The sequence below is a fragment of the Protopterus annectens genome, chromosome 8.part0, assembly GCF_019279795.1.
Source record: "Protopterus annectens isolate FY-2018-M chromosome 8.part0, PAN1.0, whole genome shotgun sequence".
Classification (NCBI taxonomy): domain Eukaryota; kingdom Metazoa; phylum Chordata; order Ceratodontiformes; family Protopteridae; genus Protopterus; species Protopterus annectens.
In genome coordinates, this window is record NC_056741.1 from 880054533 (window position 1) to 880078749 (window position 24217).

The following is a 24217-nucleotide window of genomic DNA, read 5'->3' on the forward strand; positions in this document are numbered from 1 at the left end:
CTTAGGTCATCTGCCAGTGTGTTTTTCTCTCCTGGCAGGAATTGTGCTTGCAAATGAACTTGGTAGTTTAAAGCTGTGTTCCACAAGGTCATGGCTTGTCTGCAGAGGGGGTAGGAGTGTGTGCCCCCTTGCTTGTTTATGTACCACATAACTGTGGTGTTGCCCGTCTTTAGTAGTAATTGTCCTGGATGCAGCAGGTCCTTGAAAGATATAATTGCATTTTGTACAGCTAGCATCTCTTTTTGATTGATGTGGAGATGTCTTTGCTCTGTAGGCCACTCGCCCTGAATACATTTTCCTGCCATGTGTGCTCCCCAGGCGTAATCCGATGCATCTGTTGTCAGTGTCTGCCTGGCTGTGGGTTGAGTAAAAGGCTGTCCCATGTTGAGGTGACAAGCTTGACCCCACCATCGAAACTCCTGTTGAAGGCAAGGAATTAGTGGTATAAATGTTTTCAAACTTTGACAGTGTGGAGACCATACACATTTTAGGTACTATTGTAGTTTCCTCATATGCAATCTGGCATATGGAATTAGTAGTATGCAAGATGCCATGTAGCCCAAAAGGCCTGCAGAATTTTTCTTGCAGGGAGTTGGGTCTTTGTTGCCATTAAATGAAAGTATTGAGTCAGCTGTCCTTGCTTGTCTGGCGTGAAATAAGCCATCTGGGCCGCTGTATTCAAGCTGGCACCCAGGAATATTATCTGTTGTGAGGGCACTAGTTTTGATTTCTTTTCATTTACTGTGTACCCCAGGCAACTTAATAACTTTTTTACGTACGCCAGATGCTTTAGAAGAATGTCCTTGCTCTCTGCTTGAATCAGGCAGTCGTCCAGGTATGGAAAAATTTGAATTCCTTTTTGCCTGCAAAATGCAATTACTGGTGCCAGGCACTTTGTGAAGACCCTGGGCGCAGTAGATAAGCCAAAGAGCAGTGCAGAGAATTGATAGTGCATTGAACCAGCTAGGAATCTGAGGTATCTTCTGCAGTTTTGTCTGATAGGGACATGCAGGTATGCCTCTTTGAGGTCCAAAGTCACGAGCCAAGCTTTCTTGCCCAGCATGGGAAAAAGCTGCTGTAGTGTCAACATTTTGAATTTCGGAACATCCAGGTAAGTGTTCAGAGAAGAAAAGTCCAGAATGGGACTCTAGGCTTTGTCCTTTCTGGGAACCAGAAAGAGTCGAGTAAAATCCTTGTCCTTGCTCTTGTGGTGATACCTTTTGAATAGCTTTCATGCCCATGAGTGCTGTAATTTGTTTTTGAGCCTCTGCCCATTGATTTGGTGGCAGATTTGGCATTCCTTTTAACCTTGGCAGAGTGTGAAAGTGGAACCTGTAACCTTGAGATATAATGTTGAGAACCCATTTGTCTTTGGTGATGCAATGCCAATTGTGATAGAAAAGTGCCAGTTTTCCTCCTAAGGGGGCTGCCAAGAGAGAGCTGTTTGGCAGCTGTAGTGGAAAGTCATTGAGGCTGCTTTTTATAAGGATGAGGCCTGTCTTCCCCTTCTTTCTGGCATGGTGTACCCCATTGTCGAGGTCTGAAAGGGCCTTGTGCCTGACCTCCACCTCTTGGATGTCTATATCTGCCCCTTTGAGGTCTGTCTGTGACTGGAAAGGACCAATTCTTTGTTGGCCAATTTATGCAAAAACGAGGAGGCTGAACCTGTAAGAAATCTTTCAGCGTTTGCATAGATTTTGCCTTATCCTCCATCTTTTTTAATACCTCCTCTGCCTTAACTCCAAACAACACATCCTGCTGCAAAGGTGCATCCAATAATTTGGCCTTAACATGATCTGGTAACGTACGTTCTTTTAACCAAGCATGCCTTCTAATGGCACAGCCTGTAACTGCTGCTCTACAGGAGGCCTCTAAGGAATCAAACCCACATTGCAAAGAATGTTTTCCCACTTGTTCAGCTGCATGCAAGGAACGTCATGGTCTGGGCCTAAACCGGTGATGCAGTAAGAATGATCTCTGTGAGGTATTTGCTTTCTACAGGGAAGACAATTGTTAACTTTTTCTGACATCAGTTAGAGCAAGAAAAAAGGATCCCCAACGGGGTACTTAGCTTTAGAAGACTTCAGGTTTGAAACTCGAAATAACGAAAATTTCAGGTAGCTGCCAACCGGCACTTGCGAACTGCTTCTGCTTCGGGCTCCCGCACGGCAAGAAAAGCTGATGTAATGGCTTTGGCTGCATGTTTTATACCCCTGACATTATGGATGAGGTGGACAGCATCTGATGCAGAAATCCCAAGACTCGGGTATTCGGGCCGACTGAGGGCTACCTGCAGGCAGATAACCCAAGTGTGATGACTGCAACAGTGAAACACGAAGAACATCTGTGTATGGATGTTCACTGAAAATGCTGCAACCACAAAGTGCCAGGTTTGTTGTGTTCATTTAACAGCATACCATGGTACACTGCAGATTCTCTATAGAAGTTAGTGGGGGTACACAGCCAATGACCACATACATTAACACTGTTCTACTCTGATTGTGAGTAGCATAGACATCTGTGACTCAGTGCTATGCACCTTCCAGATTGCATAAATCCATAAGTAACCCTCTCAAAGAAATTCATAAGATTTGTTAGACAGGAACTACCTTTGACAAAGCCAAACTGCTGGCAGACAAGTCTGATAAGATTCTTGATATCACAGTTAATTAGGTCAGTTATGATTCGTTCCATGGCTTTGCACATAAGACTCGTTAGGCTGACAGGTCTGTAATTCTCAAGGTCAGTGGTAAGGCTGCACTTGTGAAAGGGATTCATGACAGTTATGAGCTACTCTTGTAGAAGAAAGCCAGCTGCTAGGCTCAGGATTAATTATGGAACTGAGTATGCTGTCAGGCCCCATGGAAGAGGGGCAGTCTTCATTTCGGACAATACCTTTAGTGCATGTTATTTCATGATGACTGGTGGCTCGATTCCAACAGGGATAAGTGGACTTGGAATAGATGTCTCTATGGTGAAGTTGGCACTAATTTGCCAGTACATTGGCAATATCCACTGTGCTGGACTAAGTAGTACCATTATGAATAAGTGCTGAGTGATGTTGCCTGTTATTTCTTATTTTTCTGACATAACTTAAGAAGGATTTGTACTTTTCTTTGGCTTGTATGACTAGTCTGATTTCATGGATTGCCTTTGTTTTACCAATATCCATTTTTAGTTTATCTGTTTGATGTTCTCCTTAATTTGGGGGTCTTTTGTTCTTCTATATAGGTTTAGGAGATTCTTCCCTTTATTATAAGGTTTATTAAAGCTTGAAGACCCCCACACTGGTTTGTTTTTACTCTTCCTCTTTCACTTAGATCTGGTAAGGACTACCAATTTAATACATTTGTCCAGGTGCAAGTATAACTTGTCTGCGTAACTCTTTGATGTTCCAACATTATGGGTAATTAAAAACTTCATCATAGAATTGCAGGAGATTTGTACTTTTAAAGTCTTTGAATTCTGCAATTTTTGTTTCTGATGGACAAGGTTATTAGTTTGTGGTCTGATTATTCTGATGACGGGGATATCATCGAGATGGCACATAAAGATGCTACGTGTATTATGACTAGGTCAGGTATATTCTGTTCTCTAGTGTGCTCACTCACAATCTGGTCCACGGAGTTTTTGTGTGTAAAATCTAAGAATGTTTGTGCCTATCCTACACTGATCTATATTCCTCAGTTAATCCTGGGGTAGTTAAAATCATCTAAAAATACGGTGGACTGTACTTTATGGGAATTTTTCAAGAATATTGAGGAATGTTGTGTGATTTTCTGGAGACAGAGATGGTCGTGGTCCTAAAGCACAGTTTAATTTGATAGATGATTTTATTTACTGTGATTTGAATCTCCATAAGCTGCAATTTTGGATCTCTAGGCATTTGTCTTGGGGTAATGTGCTCGCTAACAAATATGGCTACATCAAAGTTTCCATCAAGTCTAAATGAGTGGTAAGCACAAAACTCAGATATCGAGGGAGTGCTGACTGGGCACTTCAACCAGGTTTCTGTAAGAGCGCACATGTAGATGTGCTCCAAATGCAAGTGGACCTCAGGGTCTCTGGCAGTTAGTTGTTTAGACTTCTAGCATTACGTAGGGCTAACTTTATATGGTTCAGTAGTTGATTTAGTTTGGAAGTTAGGTTGGCCAATCAGTCATCTGGACCCTACTTAAAAAGGCACAATGGGGACAGCAAAAGCTTTCACTAGCATGTGAAATCCTCAATATGAGAGGTGCAAACTGTCCTTGGGAAAGCAAGTATAGTTGTCAAACATCTCATCCAGTGCTGACATACTGGTTCTCCCTAGAATGGCACTAGATGTTTAGTCACTTCTTAAAGCCAATCATCTTTTTCTTTAAACCTTGCATCATTTTTAGTGTTGAACAGATTCCACTCAATACTAGGGTCCTTCCTGCACAGGTGACCTGCTAGGAGAGCTCTGTCTTATCACAGGTGACAAGTTATTTACAGCATGAACAACCACATGGCAAACATGAACTGGGCATTCTTAAAGCAACAATTGTGAATCCTTTAATACAATGAATTAATATGCTTTAATATATCAGTTACCAAATACATGACAAAATAAGCACTTGAAAATATAAAAAATTGTCAAAGCTGTTTGGATGTATTTTGTTTTTTTTCATAATTAAATCAAAAAAGCAGTAACTTACAAAAATGGGCTTGAAATGTCAAAGCATCAAGTGCAACAAAACAGACCAGCACAGCACAAAATAAAAAGTTAAGCAAGGTGAAGAAGCATCCAGCCAGGCATATTGTGCATTTCACAATTTGTCATTTTATCTGACAGCTGCACGCTTATATAAATTTGGCACAGAACAGGGGTTTACGACTGACAGCAGAAACACACACATGTCTGTTCTTGCCAGTAACAGCTGATTATTAACAGTAATACAGTATTTTACACTACTCGACTCTACCCTAACACAAAAAGACAAAGAAACTTGTCCTCACCTGCTCTCCACTTGGATAATTCGAACTTAGTTTATGTGCCTGATAGCAAAATTAAACAATAGGGTAGGCTAATTACATTGTAGGCAAGGTTTGTACTTGATTTTGGATATGCTAATTCTGGCTGTGCTCAGTCAAGGCAGAGTATCACATTTGCTGCTTAACACACACTAACACACACACACACTAACACACACGCACAGACTAACACACACGCACAGACTAACACACACGCACAGACTAACACACACGCACAGACTAACACACACACACAGACTAACACACACACACAGACTAACACACACACACACACACAGACACATACTTCATCTAGTTATTTTGATCACTTTATATGCAGTAATCCTTTCTCTAGAGGATTGAATGTTGTACCAAGAAATGTCATCACACGTGGGCCACTGACAAGGTATTCTTTTTTTGGAGGGGGTTAGTACTTCAATACTCTGTCAGTCCCTTCCCTCCTGCCTTTGCAGAAAAAGCTCCATATTTATGACATGCTGAGCGCTCTCTTAGCGTACATGTAACATTTAACACTTCACAAGCAAACCTTGATCCATGATACAGTTCAGGTACCCTTAGAACTTCTGCCTTAATTTTTTGATACATATAATAATGCCCCCCCCCCACAACAAAATCTACATATCGGAAAATGAGTCCCATATTTACAGAGTGGCGCTTTTTAAATTTTGCTTAATTTAAGAAATAATTTTAAAAGTTTTCTTGAACTGGATTTGTTTCGCTCTTCCTGTACACTTGTCATTTGTGAAATTATACAATCTAAATAGCTTCAAATTTAAAAAAGTAATGAATTGAAAGACTATTGGACAGCAGATAGGCATATAATACTGGGATTATAGCTCCCCCAACATAAATGTCCACCAGAAGAAAGCTCACTTAGGTGAATTGTGAACAGGCAATAGACCATTTATCACAACAGTCTGGTTCCATCTGAAGTCTGTATGAGAATCTGAAAGACCTTCCTTAAAATAATTACAGCAGTATCTAAAACAGAATCAAAATCATAGCATAACTGTTGGTTCTATGGTGTAAAGTTATAACTTCCTGGCTGTATGTCAGATGACATGAGGTCTAATTAGTAGCCAGGGTGCAAGGGAATTTTGATATTCGAGGAAGGGTGCTTTGCCTATCCTTGGGGGTAGTCTGATCTCTGTTATGCTGGTATACTACAATACTAGAGAGAAGGGGTGTATGGTGCACAGTACAGGATCAAAGACATGCACCTGGCACCACCAAACCGATGGTAACAACTGTCACACCGCATGTGTGGAAGCTTGTATGGGTTGGGGGAAGTACTGCAGGCTCCAATGCTGATGCAAGCATAATGTCAGCCATTGGTCGGTTGCCCTGAGCTCTAACACAGTAAAGATGCTGCTGGGGGGGCATCATGACGTTTTCTGGTCTGAGGACAGTACAGTTCAATCTTTAAATATGCATCAACTGTATTACAAGCTGAGAAGTAAAAACTTGCAGTGTTAAAAGATAGTACTGCATTTTATTTTTCTGTTTATTTGTTTCATTAAATATTATGTTAAAGATAGTACTGCATTTTATTTTTCTATTTATTTGTTTCACTGAATATTGTGATCTCTCTGTCTCTCTTGCCCCCCTCCCTGTTCTTGTTGTGGTATTAATCTTGGTGGCTTTGGAATTGCCCGCCCCTCCTGTGTCCCTGAGTCCATCTCATTTGCTCACTCAACTGAGTACAGTGAGACCATATTTTGATTTCAGACACCCCTACCAGTCCCATCTGTTCAGCTCTATCCCAGTCTAGTGTCATTAGCTCATTCTACCTAACAAAGAGAGAACATTTGAGTAGGTCAACCCACTTAGATTCTTAACCTTGAATTATCTTCTGTTTCTCCTTTCTCTCTTTCCACTTAAAAAAAAAAAACATTGCTAGAATCTCATTGTGTTCTGACTGAGTGTGCTTCTCAGCTGATAAGTATATTTTTGGCACTGTTCAGAGTTGAATTAAACAATAATTGAATTCAGTTCAGAATACAGTTTGAATAAATTCCTTTAATATTGCTACACCCTCAAGTGTATTAGCTTGCACTGCACTTGAATTGTTTTTAGTGCTGTTTAGCTGCTTTTCTGTATAAAAAAAAATCTAAGCTTGTTTCCTGCCTTTCCTGTAACTATTCTAGTCCAGACACAGATTTGCTGTATCCAGGACTGTTTATAAGCTTCTGAGCCCCCCACAAGCATTTCTGTGTTGGAGGGAAGCCTTCTAGTTTATCAGTGGGAGTGGTAAGCACAAGGTAGCCTATCTACCACAAGAGGAGTGGTTTCTGGCCTAGAATTTGTAGTTTATTGGCCATTTAGGTAGTTTTTCCACCTCTTTCAAATTTCTGGTTTAAAAGCCCGCATTTGCGCTTGTTTCCCACCTTTCCTGTAACTAGTCTAGTCCACATACAGATTGCTGTATCCAGGACTGCTTGTAAGCTTCTGAGAGGTGCCAAAGTCTGCTCTTCAATTTTTCCCTTAGATGTGCTAGTTCTCTCCTCTCCTGCACTTTTACTAACTTATTAGTCTAGCACTTTACCATACCAGACTTCTTGTAGCAATTATTGTAGCACACAAAAGTCCTACCAGCACTAAACGTCCTACAAGGAAACAGCTCCAGTACTTATTATTAATGCCCACCCCTCCAGGCATGTCTAAAGGTCAGTTCCCTGGGCTTTCTCCTATTAACCTGGTGAATTTGAGCATCTTGAGGCAATGTAGCAACTGCCTCCTGTACACCGACAACCCTCTCCTCTTACCTCCCAACATTCAGACTTGCCAGAGATGCACTTGTATATCAAAATTGGAAGCCACACACTCTACAGCCAAGACCGGAATAGCTGATCATGAGGAGAAGTTCAACACTTGCACCACACCGCATGAAACACATAGCCCTCAAGAAGACATAACAGCACTGCCTTCACATAAAAACATAAACCACACACCCACCTTCACAGAGCCTCTCAATAAAAATCTACCCAAACAGCAGAGACCTCCAAAGGCAGAAACAGACTCTACCACCACAGCACAACACTACTCGTGAGACACATAACTCTCCTAAACAGTGTGCCACTCAACCAAAGCCCCTAAGGCAAAACAGCATGCCCAGCACACTAGTCATAGGTGACTCGATAGTGAGGCACACTGATGTCCCACTCACTAGGATGAATAAGGAGAAAGTAACAGTCAGCTGCCTGTCAGGTGCCGGGATCCACCACATAACGCATACACTCAGATCCCTCAACAACAGGTACAAATATGCCTCAGTCATTGTACATATGGGTGTGAATGACCTGAGACGTACCTCCCTGGACTACATGAAAAGAGACATGGAGGAGCTCTCCGATTATGTAGCCCAGGTGGGTACGACCAAAACCCTGAGCGGCATCCTACCATCATCCAGAATGATACCACAGTACAAGCAGAAAATGATTGATTTCAACAATTGGCTATGTTTCTGGTGTCATTCTAAGGGGATCCAGTATCTGTATGCCTGGGACGATATGATTAACAGACCTTCATGCTTTGCCAGAGATGGCCTGCATCTGCCACCCCTGGGCTTCCAGATACTAGCCAAGGCTCTTACCACCCCTACAGTGCCTTTTTTAGGCGGTGTTCCAAAGACCAAATTACCACCGTAACAGCTACAAACAAATGCAATCTGAGGGTCATACTGCTCAACGATAGAAGTCTAAATCTCAAAATGCACTCACTTGAAGCACTCCTTAAAATGGAGAACATTGACATTTGTGCTGTAACAGAGACCTGGTTAAAGGCAGCAGAAAGGACCCCTGCACTACCTGGCTATAACTCATTCCACACCTTTCGGCCCCAGAACTTGGACCGAAGCTCCAAAGGCAGAGGTGTTTCAATATTCATAAAGGATGCGCACACCTCCAGACTGGTAACCCAGTATAACACATCAGAGATACTTCAGGTGCAGCTAACATTGGGTAAGACAGCGATTCAAGTTGTAGCCTGTTACAGGTCCCCATGTCCCAAGACACTTGTACCACATTCCTAAGCACCCTGGAGAATATTAGGGTCCAACCTAACACTCACATACTGGGCAACTTCAACTACCTCTCCATTAACTGGGAAAACTACTCATGTACCAGTACACTTGCCCAATGTTCCTTGGAATTCATTAATTCCAATGCCGTGGACCAGCTCGTTCTTACCCCCACTAGAGGTAGCAAAATCCTTGACCTGGTCATTACTAACATGGGCGACCATTGCTCTACGCAAAAGTCAACTCCTCCCTGGTTAGATCAGTCCACAAACTAATCACCTTGGAAATTCACATCCCCCTTCCCCGCAAAGGTAACCCCCATGAAAAACTACTCCAAAGCTAACTTTGGGCTCCTAAAAACAGAGGTGGCTAACTTCACGGCATCCATGCAAATGGAGAATAGTTGCATGACCATTGAATCATACACCAATGCACTGTATGAACATGTACATAAATGCATTCTCACCATATCCAATAGAACCAAGATGCTCTCTTCCAAAAAAAGGAAGCCAATCTGGTGGTCCCCTGCCATAAACAAACTCTACAACAGAAGGAGGAAACTGATGCGGAATAAGGTGAAGTCTCAAGACTGGAAAAACTCCGTTATCAGCCTGAACAAAAAGTTGCGATCCCTCATCAAATCCTCTAAAGCTAACTATGAAAACAGAATTGCAGCAGATAGTAAAGAGAACCACAAGGCCTTCTATAGTTATGCAAAGAATCTCCATGGCAATACCCAGATTTGCTCTGAGCTACTGCACAATGGTACCTCCTATACAGAGCTAACAGATATTGCCAATATACTGGTAGACAGATTCAGTGCCAATTTTACCCCTCTCTCCCCCCAAAGGGACCAATCACAATACCAGTAGATTGCCAGGCACCCAGTATTACTGCTGCACAGGTTAAAACAGCACTGTCCAAGGACAAGAATACAGCTTCTATGGGACCTGGCAATATCGCTAGGCGAGTTCTACATGAACTACAGAGTGAACTGGCACCTCACCTGTGTGCCCTATTCAATCACAACCTCACCTCAGGCTTTGTCCACCTGTGTGCCCTATTCAATCACAACCTCACCTCAGGCTTTGTCCCTACCGAATGGCGCACTGCTATAGTCATCCCTCTCCACAAAGGAGGAGCGACCAAATCCTGGGAACTATCTCCCCATTACCCTGACAAGTCTGATATGCAAAGCTATGGAATGCATCATCATGGACCAGATAAACACGGACATAAGGAATCTCAAAACTCTGAATCCCACACAGTTTGGTTTTGTGAAGAGTAGAGCATGCCTGCTCAACCTGGTCAACTTCTTTGAGTCAGTCACCAGAGCTGTGGAAGAAGGCAAGGTGGTTCATACAGCCTACCTTGATCTGGCCAAGGCCTTTGATACCATTCCCCACTCAGGAATAACAGAAAAACTCACTAAGCTAGGCTTCAAACTCTATATCACTAGATGGCTATCAAACTGGCTCACAGATAGAACCCACAGTGTGAAAGTAGCTGACTCCAAGTCAGACTGCCAACCAGTCACGAGTGGAGTCCCACAGGGATCAGTCCTGGGTCCTCTCCTGTTTGGTATCTACTTCTCAGAGAAGTCCAGGCCAACACGAAGGGACTCTGACTGACAAAGTTCGCAGATGATTGCAAGTTGGGAGCAATTATTAACTCCCCAAGTGATGTTGACATCCTACAGAAAGGCCTCACTGAGACCAACGACTGGTGTCAGAACCATGGCCTTTAGCTCAATGCCAAAAAATGTGTCAATATCCCCTTTGGGAAAAACCCAGTTCACATGAATTACCACATCAATGGTAGTCCACTGAACACAGAAGGCAATATAAGAGATTTGGGAACACAGGTTGACAGCAACCTCTCTTTTGACCACCACACTGCCACTGTGGTCAGAAAGTCCTTCTATGTGGCACATATCATTACTAAGGGTTTTGCATCCAGGAAGAAAGAGATCATTGTCTCCCTCTACTCTTCCCTCATTAGGCCAATCATTGAGTACAATGCCCCATTTGGCATGTACCTCACTAGACACCTGCAACAAATGGAGTGGCTGAAAAAGTACCTCACAAAAAGGATCCTAGACCTTAAACACTTGTCCTATATAGACGGCCTCAAAAAACTCCAACTATTCTCTGTCTCATATCGCCTACTTGGTGGCTATCTCTGCTTGACTTACAAAGCCATGTCTGACCCAGCGCTGTTAGAAATGCTACATCAAAAGAAATCCCAATCTCTCCACACCACATGCCCCAGACACCTCAACCTTATTACCACAATTAACAGAACATGCTGGAGGGACAGGTTCATAACCCAGAGACTGCCCATGCTATGGAATAGACTTCCCATACATGTCAAACAGAGCACCTCACTGGCCGTCTTCAAGAGAAATCTTGATGAGTGGATGGGAAATAGAAAATTCACCCCGGGGATCACTCCAGTGGCTCTACTCGACAGAGCCACTGGAAACTTAAGGTCGGATGGCATGATGCCAGGGTAATCCTATGGGCTAGGTTTGTAAAGGCTCCAGGGCTATTAGCCTAGTACACACCTATGAGCCTATGAACCTATGAGTGTCTCTGAGCTGAGGGAGAGGGGTGAAGCCAGACCATCAGACCACTTGAATGTTGGCCTTAGTCATCCCTGAAGTATTAGCAGAAAGTGTGAGGTGGGATGGGGCACAGACAACCTTCGTGCCTAGATGATGACTTCCTTCTGTCAGCTCTCACTCCAAGCAGAAGATGGCCACTGCTGTCTGAGGAGATAATGGGCTCTGGATCCACAGGAGGAGGCTGATGGTCAGCAGGAAGGGAAGAGATGCAAAAAGAAAATAAAAAATGTAACTATCAATATGCGTAGCTTAAAAAGAAAAAATATATATATTTTAACAGCTGATTGAAGAAATATGGGAAGACTGCACTTGACGGTGTCCTACTTGCCAAGAGAAAAGTCACACCAAGGAAGTTTTAGTTTGCTCTTGCACCTTACAAGAAGGTAACATGATCCCACAAGGACAAGCAAGCAATTGTTAAACATCCAGACATCAGCATTACGTTGGAGTACACACATGCCACTGCTGTATCAACAAATGTCACAAAATGGGGGATAAAATTACTTTTACTATGATTTACATTCAGCCAATCTTCCTCTAGATGCTTAACATCTACTGTAGTACTACAAATGTAAAACACCCATAGTAGGTAATTGCACTACACAAATGACAAGAAAACTTTCTAATATCTGAAACCAGATTACTCAACAGTAGGAAATATCAAGATGCATCTCTATGACAGTTATGGGATTAATAGCCTAGCACTAACTGGGTTTGGGGTATGCAGGACAATGGAAAGAAATCAAAGTCTAAACTTGTCTATCTACTTCTGGTCAAATAATGTGATTTTGATTTATGATTTTTCCAAAAAAATCAACTCTGAAAACCTCAGATTGAAAAACATTAAAAAAAACGGAAAAAAATATGCAGGGGGGTAAGACTCCCTGCATTTCCATGTGTAGGTTGGACCCCTATATTACATATACCAAGTCTATGGCTACACTATATTGGAATAAAAGGAGAAAAAAACCCAAAAGTGCACCACCATCTTGCACAATACAACACAATGTGTTTAAACAAACAATCAAATTAGATCTAAACGCCGATGCCAGAAAAAGCATCAATGAAGTGGGAGTATTCTGTCCAAACTGCAACAAAATAAGATCAGTACTTAATACGCATCATGTTATGGTGCTGCTTAATACAGCTGGTACAAAAGAATCATGGGAACGACAGAGCAGTAGTTCAGGTTACTGCACAGCTATTTTCTTTACCTATGACTGCAGTGAATGAATGCTTTTTCTTTCTGTGCATCAGTTAGAAAAGCTTTACAGACTTAAAACCAGATCCAAGAAAAATGAAAAGATATTAAGGAACCTTAATAAAATGCAAAATTAGTTTTGAAGAGTGGTTTGAAAACAATAGCGTTTTAAATCCTACCCTTAGGCTTTCATTACAGTCAGTATTTTGTCCCCATTTTTATTATAGTTTCAGACCAGAAAAATGCATGCTAAGCCATTATAAGTCCGCTTTTAGAATATCCCTGATGCAAACATTTTACAAACATATTTATCGGTAACACTGTCTAAAAGATGCATTAGGAAATGAAAGAACTTGGGAAAATTCTACATTTTATTAATTTAGTTATTTAACAAAAGAGTAAGTGAAATATCCTTTCTTGGAACATTTTCAGCCATGACCTAGGCACAATAACAAGGAAGCAAGGCTAAATGCAATATAATACAATACATACGTGGAATATTTACTATAACCAGTCAAATCTACATATGGATTTGATTTGCACAACCACCACTTGAACAGTAACCAAATCTGAGGGGATTGATTTCCACAATTGTTACATAACAGAGTACATCTGAATAGGTAGTTTAACTTAAATATCCCAGTCACTGGATTCTGCAGAACATCAGGAATCGGGCAGTTGTCCCTACTACACCTAAACCAAATACTAAAAGCTAACATAGATTAACTCACTATGGAAGTATTGGTCATGATAGTGGGGACCTCTCTACTTCTTTTAGCATCTGGATGGATGTCATATTTCCATATCTGTACTGCTCTGTGGAGTGTCAGCTCTGTTAAGCATTTAATTCGACAACAGTGTTTTTCCAGTAAAGTTGTGCTTTGTGCAGTACTACACCATTTGGTATGGCTATAAATGCAAGTAATGCATCTAGGACTTGAACCTAATGCCTTTATGGGCTTCTGTCTCCAGAAGTAAGTATTCTACAAGCATACAAACATATAATTGGTCACCCGATAAGGACTTCACAAGCCACATATTCTGCCCTTTGGCCTGCGTAAGAAATAGAAGCTGCAATTTCTAGTTAAAAATGTCCCATTAATTTCTGCATCTGTTCACTTACTCTTGAAGCCTACAGCTGCTTCTGATTTCATTTCTTCTTCACTAAGACCATGCCTTACATGATGCATATGCCACCATTTCCTTGGAAAAAAAGATACTACTTTACATTACCTGTCAGCCATCTTCCTCCTGTCTTCAATTGTATCTTTTGTTTTTATGCAGCTTGTGCTGTGAATTGTTTTGCCATTCTGGAGTCTGTTAAGTCCCTTGATGTACTTCTGTAACTTTATCCTGTCCCATTTGTCCCAATTTTTCTCCAGGTGAGGCATACATACTAAGTTCCTTTAGTTACTCTTTACATGTCTGTTGGTGACAACTCTACAACTTTTTTGCTGCCCTAAGTTGGTTAGCCTGTATCTTACCAGATTGCTTGCAAAGCTACTGACAGTATGTTTACCTGAACCTTGGTATATATTTGGGCCAAACACGCATTTAAAATTCAAAAGTGGGATTGCCTTATTTCAAAAATTGCACACATGCAAGTCTTGAATTTAGCTTTACCATCTTTCTATGTATGCATACAATGGATGACAAATAATGTATTCTGCTTATATTGTAAGCATGAATCATAGCAGACGTCAATGACAAATATCTAAAGTCAGTCTGCTCATTTAATAAATGCAGTCTGCTCAATTAGTAAAAGCTGGTCTCCATACATGCTTGACTGTCTTTTCACCTCCCAAGAACAGGAGAAGTCTTATACACACAATCAGATCTGAGCTATGGATTTACAGGCTTAGAATTGCACTGCTCCCTGTTCCCCACTACTGCTGACTGAAGAAGCTATGAATCTTTTTTGGCTGTGCTGTCATTACTTCTTTTAGGGTCTTTGTTTCTATCATATCCGCTTGCATATTGATTCACTGCTTCACCACTTTGCAGCTAGATAATGTCCTCGGCATTGCAATAAATCATGCGTGCATTCTTTCTGTGCATTAACCACAAATCTTGACATTTCTAACAGTTAAATAATTCTCTTCAGCTAATGCAGAAGATTCTTTTCAGAGAGATAACAGGTAGGTGCTCAACAATTTAGGTTATTTGTGATGATATCATTTACAGTATGATGTCATATGGCAGACTAAAAGGGCATACCTACCCCTTACAGATGCCACTGACTTAGCACACAGTCAGAAGGACAGAGAAGTTGGAAACTTCTCCTGTTTACAGGAAAACTCATTCACAGATACCACAGATGGAAATGGGTGTAGAAACTCACAATGCTTAATGCAGACGGCCTCCTATGAGATCACTTGATCTGGTGAATACACATCTGCTGCATCTGTTATTGGAGGCCTACTGCAGTGGGTAATGGGTGGGAATAATCCTATTCAGTAAAAGGTCACTGAGAGATTAGAGAAGTGAGGAAAATCAAAGCACGAGAGCTTAGAAGGATAAATCCTGAAGCACCACAGTGTCAAAAATGTCCAGCACCTAAAATCTCATTCCAAGCAATACTGTTTGCTAAAAGTATGAAATAATGAAGTGGTCACATCAGAAGTTTGTAGACAACATCTTTGCTGTCATGGCCTTTGACTGTAGCATTTTCCAGTGCCAGGAAAGAAGAACAAATAAAAACAGGTACATCCATTTACAGTTTACTAAGTTACATTTAAATCTCCCTTACCTGGGCAAACAATGAGAAAACTGGTCTGTACTCATCAACTGATGCACTCTCTTCATGTAAAATCTGAGCTAGAGCTGAATGTCCAAGGTATGCAGGGCTCTTTTGTTGCTGTATTCTGGCCCCAGAATGGAAGAAATAAAGGGGTAGCTCCTAGGACAGTTGTGACCACATCTGGAAGGAAACACAGGCATATATACGTTTTAAAAAACCAGTCCAAAGGAAAAAAATGCTCTCCAACTATAAGGACTCACAGCAATGACATCCTGAAAGCAGCAGTGATAGCCACCAAGAAAAGTTATCTTCCAAGAAAAATACCATCAGAGCTGCCAAGCCTGATGTTTTAAATAGAAGAGTGTAAAGCCCAGTCTCCCAAGGTGAAGAAGAATTCTTCAAAGGTAGAAAATTATGCAGAACCACTTTGAGAAGCTGCATCACTAGTTAGTACTGGGGTCATTGTTCTGCTACCTACAACGTCATGATGTGCAGTGATGACAGAAACATACACCCTGACAATGAAATAACTGATGCCCACATCATACTGGTGTTTCACACAGGCCATGACAACCTACAAGCTAACAAATACATTTCTGTTCAAGTGGGACAACATCTTCAGCTAATATAATATGTCTGATAAAAGCAAGACTTTGCTGATGTCAGATGCCTCTGAAATGTCCAATCAGAAACCCAGTAGAAGCAAGGAATCAAAATGAGCATCCAGGCCCTGAGTTGTAGCTGCTTGTTGGCCCAATGAGTGCAACATGGATTTCCTCTGATTGAACTACAATAGCTTTCTGCTCTAACAAAAAGCATTTATTATATCCTGCAACACCATCCTCACAACCTTGATGTAGCTGGAGAAATACTATGTACTGAATGCTACCATTCAAGTGACTAAGGTACAGAATTAGGATGGAAGTCTCCTGTCCTGTTAGAAAAGTGAAACAGTGGATGCAGAACTCTCTGTCAGCCTCCAAGAAAGCATGAAATGTACAGCCTCTTTGTAGATTACAGTCTGTGTCTGTTCCACGAGTAAGTCTGCCTGGTACCTAAGCATAGCCCAGGCTGGAAGTAACCAAATAATACCAAGATGCCACCATCTGTGACCACACCTAAGACCCTAAAATCCATAATTATAGTTTTGCAATCTAGGCAAACCCAATTAATCTGCCTTCCACTGGTGGTCCTGTGGGGTATTAAGGACTGATACTACTGTTCTGACAGCATGCTTCTTCTAGGAGACAGAGTCAGTAAAGCTGGGAAGGTTTGGGGACCTTTCCTCCTTACCTTACATGGGGCTTTCTTTGTCCTGGAAAAGTGGATTGGCCTAGAAGAGGAGTAACTAGTGATGTCCTGGAGACCCTCCACAGTAATCATCAACTACTTCATCTTTTGGAAGATTTTCAATCAAGTCCTGAGATGCTTGTTTATTGAAGACAGCATTATGGAAAGGGGCATTTAGACCAGTCTGTTTAAACACATCTTTAAAGGATGAGTGCCTAAGGTGCACTGCTGGGCACCAGAGCATACCTGAACCTGCTGCACTGGCCATAGCATCAGCACAACCATATTATACTGGGCGATATGGACACATACTAGAGAAAATGTTGCAAGGGTTAAGAGTTTTTTCCAAGCCATTTTTTTTCTAACATTTGGAGTGGCTTGTAAGTATTCTGGAGCCTTAAAAAAAGAACCAGAAATTCAACAGAAGCCAATGACAGTGGTTTCAAAAATAGCCAAGAAGAAAACCTTATTCCACCATGTTAAAAGCCGAAAAGCTTCAGACTCCTTATAAGGCAATAAGGCAGAAAGGTGTTACTACAGACCTGTGCTGGACTGAAGATAAGACAACAGTAACCTGACCTGAGATACCTTAATCAAGATTTCACACCATTCTGTCAGGGGTTACTTTCTTCTGCTAGTCAAGAACCCCCATCTTCCCTGCAGTGATAAAGGTGTTGAGCTTTTCTCTAGACTCCTGTGGGTAGCTGTGCTGAATTGCTGTCATTTATTTAAATGGACCATGCTGGGCTCCTTCTATCATAGGTTCATAGGTTAGTACTAGGCTATCAGCCCTAGGGCCATGGATACATGGGATAACAATACAGGGGGATAACAATGCTACATTGCATTTTGAGCCCAAGCAAGCCCATGGCTCTCTGTTGTTTCGTTGTAAGGCCCTTCCATTTCACATTGGGGATCATGGGGAAGTTCAAGTCCCAGTTCTGCAAAATCTGCAAAGCCTTTGTCCCTTAAGTAGTTAGTGTTGATACTTCAGAGAAGTAGAGAAAACAAGAGCGGCCCCAGGACTGAACCCTGAGGTACTCCACTTGTCACTTGTCTATGATTCCAGAGTGGGTGTCCATGGCTCTGGAGACTATCAGGTTCAGGAGACAGTGGGCATGAAACCTGAGGTGAGGCTATGATTAAACATGACACTTAGGTGAGATGCCAGTTCATATTGTAGTTCATCTATCGGCAGTAAAAGTCATAATTCTATGGGTCCTTGTTGGTGATCTGTGCAATAAACCCTCTGACTGAGAACTGAATTAGAGAGTGGCAGTAGAGAAGTGAGGAGGGCAAAGGCTTGGCATCCCCTCTAGTTTGGCATATGACATCCCTACATGTGCTGCACTGAAGTGCATATCCCTCTGAGCTTGAAAGCTAGGAACAAAAAAAAATGCTAAGTTTGGAATATCAGAAGTGGACATTTAAACAGTTACTTCACTGCAAAAGTCCTCTGAGCCAGATCTAAACCTTTGTTCTCTTGCAGTTCTCGCCTTTGAGATGCTCACCCACAACTACAATTCAGTGCTTTCTTTTTGGCAAATCTTTTTATTGACCAACAACATGCATACTGTAGCCAAATATAGAAAGCCCTCATTGCATACTTTCAACTACATATCAGATCTCACTCAGTTACACATATGGTACCTCAGTTTTTTCTTTGCAGCTTCCAGCTTAGACATCTCAGATTACCTTAACCCCATTCTGCCTAGAACTGCTTTCCTTCTCCTATCGAACCTGACTCCTCCCACTCTCATCCCTTGCTGGCCCCATCTACTCCTATCTGCCAACTTTTTCTTACACTCAACAAGCAATCCTTACTCCTTTGCATTATTCCTGCATCTTATATCCCCTTCTCGTACTTGGCTATCTCATTCTTGTTCCAGCACATTTATTGCAATAAAATCTGTTCTCTCTCCAAGACACACCTCTTCATACACTGCTACCCTAAGATCCAGTTCCATTGTATCCTTCACTGATAAATGTTTTCGCACAATCCATTTACCTGGTTTTCTGGAACCTGCATCCCAATAGGCCGCTACCACATGTGCAAAATCATCATGTTCCTTCATGCTACAACTGCCACACCCACATTCCCCTTTTGTTCTACTTTTAAATAACTTAGGGGGTGTGGTAAACCATGCTGCATATTAGGAGTCCATTGGTCATACAGTGGGTAAGATGTGTGAGGTCGCTGCATGATTCATAGGTTGATACTAGGCTATCTGCCCTAGGGCATTTACAAGCCTAGCCAGAGTGTGTTTGGCTTTCGCCACCCTTCTTAGATTAGTTGACTGTGCCTCTGTATAGTAGGTCACAGAAGATAGCCCATTTAAGGTTAGTTTACCGTGCCTCTGTCTAGCAGTGACACAGAAGAGATCCCAGGGGTATCCCATCCAAATGTCAAGATTCTTCTTGAAGAGGGTCATTGAGGGGCTCTGTCTGACATGGATTGGGATTTTGTTCCAGAGTGAGGGGAGCCTCTGGGATATGAATCTGTCCAGCCAGCATGTTCTATTTATTTCTGTGCTGAGGTTTAAGTCACTGGAGCGTGTAGTTCTGATGGATTTGGATTTCTTGAGGTGGAGCATATCCATTAATTCTGGGTTGGGCATGGCTTTATATGTCAGGCACAGATCGCCTCTGAGTAGGCGGTATGCAACTGAGAAGAGCTGGAGTTTCTTTAGCCTAACTGCGTAGGGCATCTGAGTCCCTTGATCCCCTTGGTGAGGTACTTTTGGGGTCTTTCTAGTTGTAGCAGGTGTCAGGTAAGGTACATCCCAAATGGGGCATTGTATTCAATTATGGGCCTAATGAGTGATGAGTAGAGGGGCACAATGACCTCTCTTGATCTAGATGTGAACCCCTTCATGATAAGGCGGGCTATATAGAATGTCTTTCTAACCACTTTGGCAATGTGATTGTCAAAGGAGAGATTGCAATCTACTTGGGTCCCCAAATCCCTAATTACTTCTTCCGTACTTAATGGATTACCACCTATGTGGTAATTTGTGGGCACTTTGTTTTTCCCAAAGGGGATGACAATGCACTTTTTGGCATTTAGCTTTAGGCCATGGCTCTGGCACCAGTTATCCGTCTCTGTGAGACCTTTTTGGAGGATGCTTGTGTCAGCCGGTGAGTCGATTATGGCCCCCAGTTTGCAGTCATCTGCAAACTTTGTCAGCCATAGTCCTCCTGTGTTAGCCTGTACCTCAGAGAAATATATACAGAACAAGAGAGGTCCCAGGACTGAGCCTTGTGGGACTCCACTTGTAACTGGTTTAGAGTATGACGTGGCACCTACAATTCTGACCATGTGGGTTCTATCCCTAAGCCAGTTTGCAACCCATCTTGTGACATAGGGGTTGATATTTAAGCTGGTGAGTTTATTTATGATGCACGAGTGGGGTATTGTGTCGAAGGCTTTTGCAAGGTCAAGGTAGGCTGTGTGGACTACCTTCCCTTCGTCTATGGCCTTGGTGACTGGGAGATAGTAAATTCACCCCGGGGATCATGTCAGTCGCCCTGCTAGACAGGGGCCTGGAGAAGTAAATATTGTGGGAAGAAATATCCAGGGAATTGTTATGGCTAGGCTTGCATAGGCCCTAGGGCTGATAGCCTAGTACCAACCTATGAACCCTAAACACATCCAAAAAGCATTTTACTGCCAGTGTTTCTGCACCATTCACCTGGTCCTTCCCAACAATACATTAGTATCACCTACCCCTGCTATTCCCTTCTCCAGTTAAATCTGACCATAGACTGGACAATACATCAGTATCACCTACCCCTGCTATTCCCTTCTCCGGTTAAATCTGACCATAGACTGGACAATACATCAGTATCACCTACCCCTGCTATTCCCTTCTCCAGTTAAATCTGACCATAGACTGGTAACAATTTCCATAAAAATTTCCAGTTAGATGCAAATATCACAAAGTTCAGAGACTTCAAACATATAAACCTTTTACAATTATATAACAAAGTATTAACATAAAATGTTAACTGTGTTACCCAAGATACTGACAAAGCAAGTAGTTACACAAACTCTATATACACCTAGATAAATGTATGCAGACCATATAAAGTACAAATAAAATGAGAAGTTTTAAAAGTAAACCAGACTGGTGGCCCACATGTACAAATAAAAATACAATACAAGAAAACGGTTTCTTAAACTATATAGAAAAAAAGAAAGCTCAACTCAAGGTTAACACATAAAGTGAATTCAAAACAGCATCAGGAACATGAAGGCATCCCATGAACTTAGACCAGCATCAGAAGTTAAACTCAATTACAAATCTTTCTATAGTTACTTTCGGAAAAGAAGGAATAACAGCCCACATTGCTCAAAACACATCCAAAAAATGGCACTACCTACTCTGATACAGCAGAGATAGCCAACATGCTATCAAAACACTTCACTGCAAATTTCACCCTAGAGGCAACTATGCAAAATTCTTAATATATTACAGAATCTCAACTTCTCCCCCATCATAACCAAATAATACATGGTAAAATACACTCTAAAATGAAAAACACATCCATACAGATTAATAATAAACCCAGTTGCCTGATAAACAGAACACAGCATCTCTTCAGCCTGAACTTAGCCACTTGTGTTGTCCCTGAAGTACGGCACCCAGCTGTTGTGATGCCACTTCACAAAGGTGAACCCATCACTGACCCCAGGAACTACACCCCCATTAGTCTTACTAGTCTCATCTGCAAAGCCATGGAACGTATCATAATACAGCCGTCCATCCTCAACCCCTTTTTCCCATTTTGTATATAGGGTCTGGGTTTCACTTTAACAGTGACAATCAACTAATTTGACCTAATCAATGACATCAAAAATCCTATAACGCTTGATCCCCAATCAGTTCAACTTTGTTAAGGATAGATCCTATCTAATGAATCTGGTCAACTTCTTTGAGAGCTATGAACAGGAAACATGCAGTCCATACAGTATACCTCAACCTGGTCTCGGCTTTTGACATCATACCAGATACTAATATAATAAACAAGCTGAATGAGCTCCAAATTGACCCCAAGCAGTTTGGTGGACAGCAAATTAGTTTAAGGATATTACCTATGCAGTGAGGGTGGTAGGTGCTTCCCAGGTAAACATGAAGATGACCAGTGGTGTTCCCAGGGCTCCATGCTGAGCCCTTGCTATTTGACATGTACTTAGCAGATCTCTAAATTACAAATGGGGATCTTCGGATAACCAAGTGCATAGACAACTGCAAACTTAATTTCTTCTTTAAGCACCCCCCCCCCCCCGGTACACAGAAACCCCAAATGGAATTTCCATATCAACAACTAGTGCTCAAAAAAATTAGGTTAAAACTAAACACTAAAATGTACAATATCATTGCATTTGGTACAGAGTCTCTTTATCCATCTTACAGTATAAACATTGCTTCACTTCAAAATGAAAGTTTGGTGAGAGACATTGGAACATGGGTACATAACTCCCTTGCTTTTCATCATCATATTGCAACAGTGGTTAGGAATTCTTTTTTACCTGGTGCAGCTGATTGCATAAAATATTTCATTTAGATCCAAGAAAGTTCTTATCCCTCTGTATTCCACACTGATCAGACCTATTATCAACTACAATGCCCCTTTTAGGATATATCTTACCAGGCATATCAAGCAACTGCAAAGACTCTAGGAGGTTCCAAACTCTCAAGATCACAGACTTAAAAGACAAGATCTACCAAGGGATGCTGGAAGCACTGTCCCTTTATTCAGTATTATATAGACTTTTTAGGGGCAATCTGTGCTTGCCTTTTGGGTCATTAGGGACCCACTAGTCCAAGACCTCTTGTATCTCCACCAATCAAACAGTCCAATCAACACCAGAACCAGGGATCTAAACCTGCTTCAGCAAATACACAAAACATGTCTGTGAAACAGATTTGTCACAAATCCCCTCTCTTTAAAAAAGTCCACTCCAAATTAAGTAACAGAACATACTATCTTTCCTCAAAAAGGAGTTACACAACTGGAAGATATCCACAAATTCACCCCTAGTATCATTGGCCTGATGCTCATCGAAAAGGGAGGAAAGGTCTATGGGAGGCACTGGCAAGATGTAAATGGCCATAGGGTCCAGTTATTTTGTATTTTCTATGATTTTCCTCAGCTTATCACTCCCCATTACTTTCTCACAGCCTATATCCTTATATGTTAACCTTAACCGCTCATTCCCCTAAACCTCCCTAAACTGGCCCTTCTCATGAATCCACTATCTGTACTTCTTCACTGGACACTCCTCTCCCATTCAACTTTTTTATCTTCTCATAAAATGACCACTCACCTTACCTCTTCAAATATGTTGACCTGTTTTAACTGGCTCCGTAGCAGATATACAAGATCTGTAATAGAGTCTTACAAATCCAAGAAATAAAAATGTGATACTAAATGAGATGACAGTGCTTTAATGAAATTATTTCTACTGAAGCTGCAAAGAATTCCATAAACATTCAACAATTTCTGAGTTACAAACTTTTACGGTCTAATGAAAACTGATCAAAAGGAGAACACATTGTGGGCAAACCAGCAAAATCAGTTTCCACGTATAAGTCAAGCCAGCACTTAAACCTTTTTAAAAATCATTGTTTTCTTCAGACATTTCCCAATAACTTATTTCAAGGGCATTCAAGTAGCAGAGCTGACTACCCTCCACAGATCCTCTACATCTCCCCAGTGTTTCCTGTTCCAGTTCATCAATGGGTTTTTGACTAGAGTGTCTATAATTAAGCTGGGCCTGTTATTTTTGTACGGATACTGCACTTTATTGTAAGTATCTTTGTAATATAGCTTGTACCTTTGTACTATATCTGCATTTTCCAGTTTGTAACAAAGAATTATGCTGGGCTTTTTACTTTTGTATGAATACTGCACTTTATTCTAAGTATCTTTGTAATATATTTTGTAAGTATTTTTGTAATATATCTGCATTTTCCAGTTTGTAACAAAGAAGGGTTCAACATAATCTGTCCGCTTACATTATTACAAAAATAAACAAACAGCAGACACCCCAACATAAATTCCTAACTGGCTGCCCTTCTCACATTGCTGAGTAGACATCCCCTCTCCAGGGAAGAATGTCATTACTGGGGTGTTACAACCTGGGAGAAACATTGGACATTATGATGATCCAAAAAAAAGAAAGATAACATGGTGGTGGGTGGCAAGACAGCAGGGCCATCATTATGATAAAATGTGAGTTTACACTTGTGTTATTACTGTGTGCGCACACATGCAGTGATAAATACATAGTTTGCTTACGTCTATGTGCATAAGAGCAAA

General features: G+C 41.5%; 1 protein-coding gene across 6 annotated transcripts in view; it reads right to left on the reverse strand.

Moving 5' to 3' along the window:
- CCDC120 (coiled-coil domain containing 120) overlaps positions 1 to 24217 on the reverse strand; it is a 1397471-nt gene that overhangs the window by 767508 nt on the left and 605746 nt on the right. For 5 of the 6 annotated variants that reach the window (XM_044080396.1, XM_044080397.1, XM_044080399.1 and 2 more), the window contains one exon: positions 15611 to 15781. The exons of the other annotated variant lie outside the window; for it this stretch is intronic. The gene's annotated coding sequence lies outside the window, so the exon portion shown is untranslated. The remainder of the gene's footprint in view (positions 1 to 15610; positions 15782 to 24217) is intronic. 6 annotated transcript variants of the gene reach the window in all.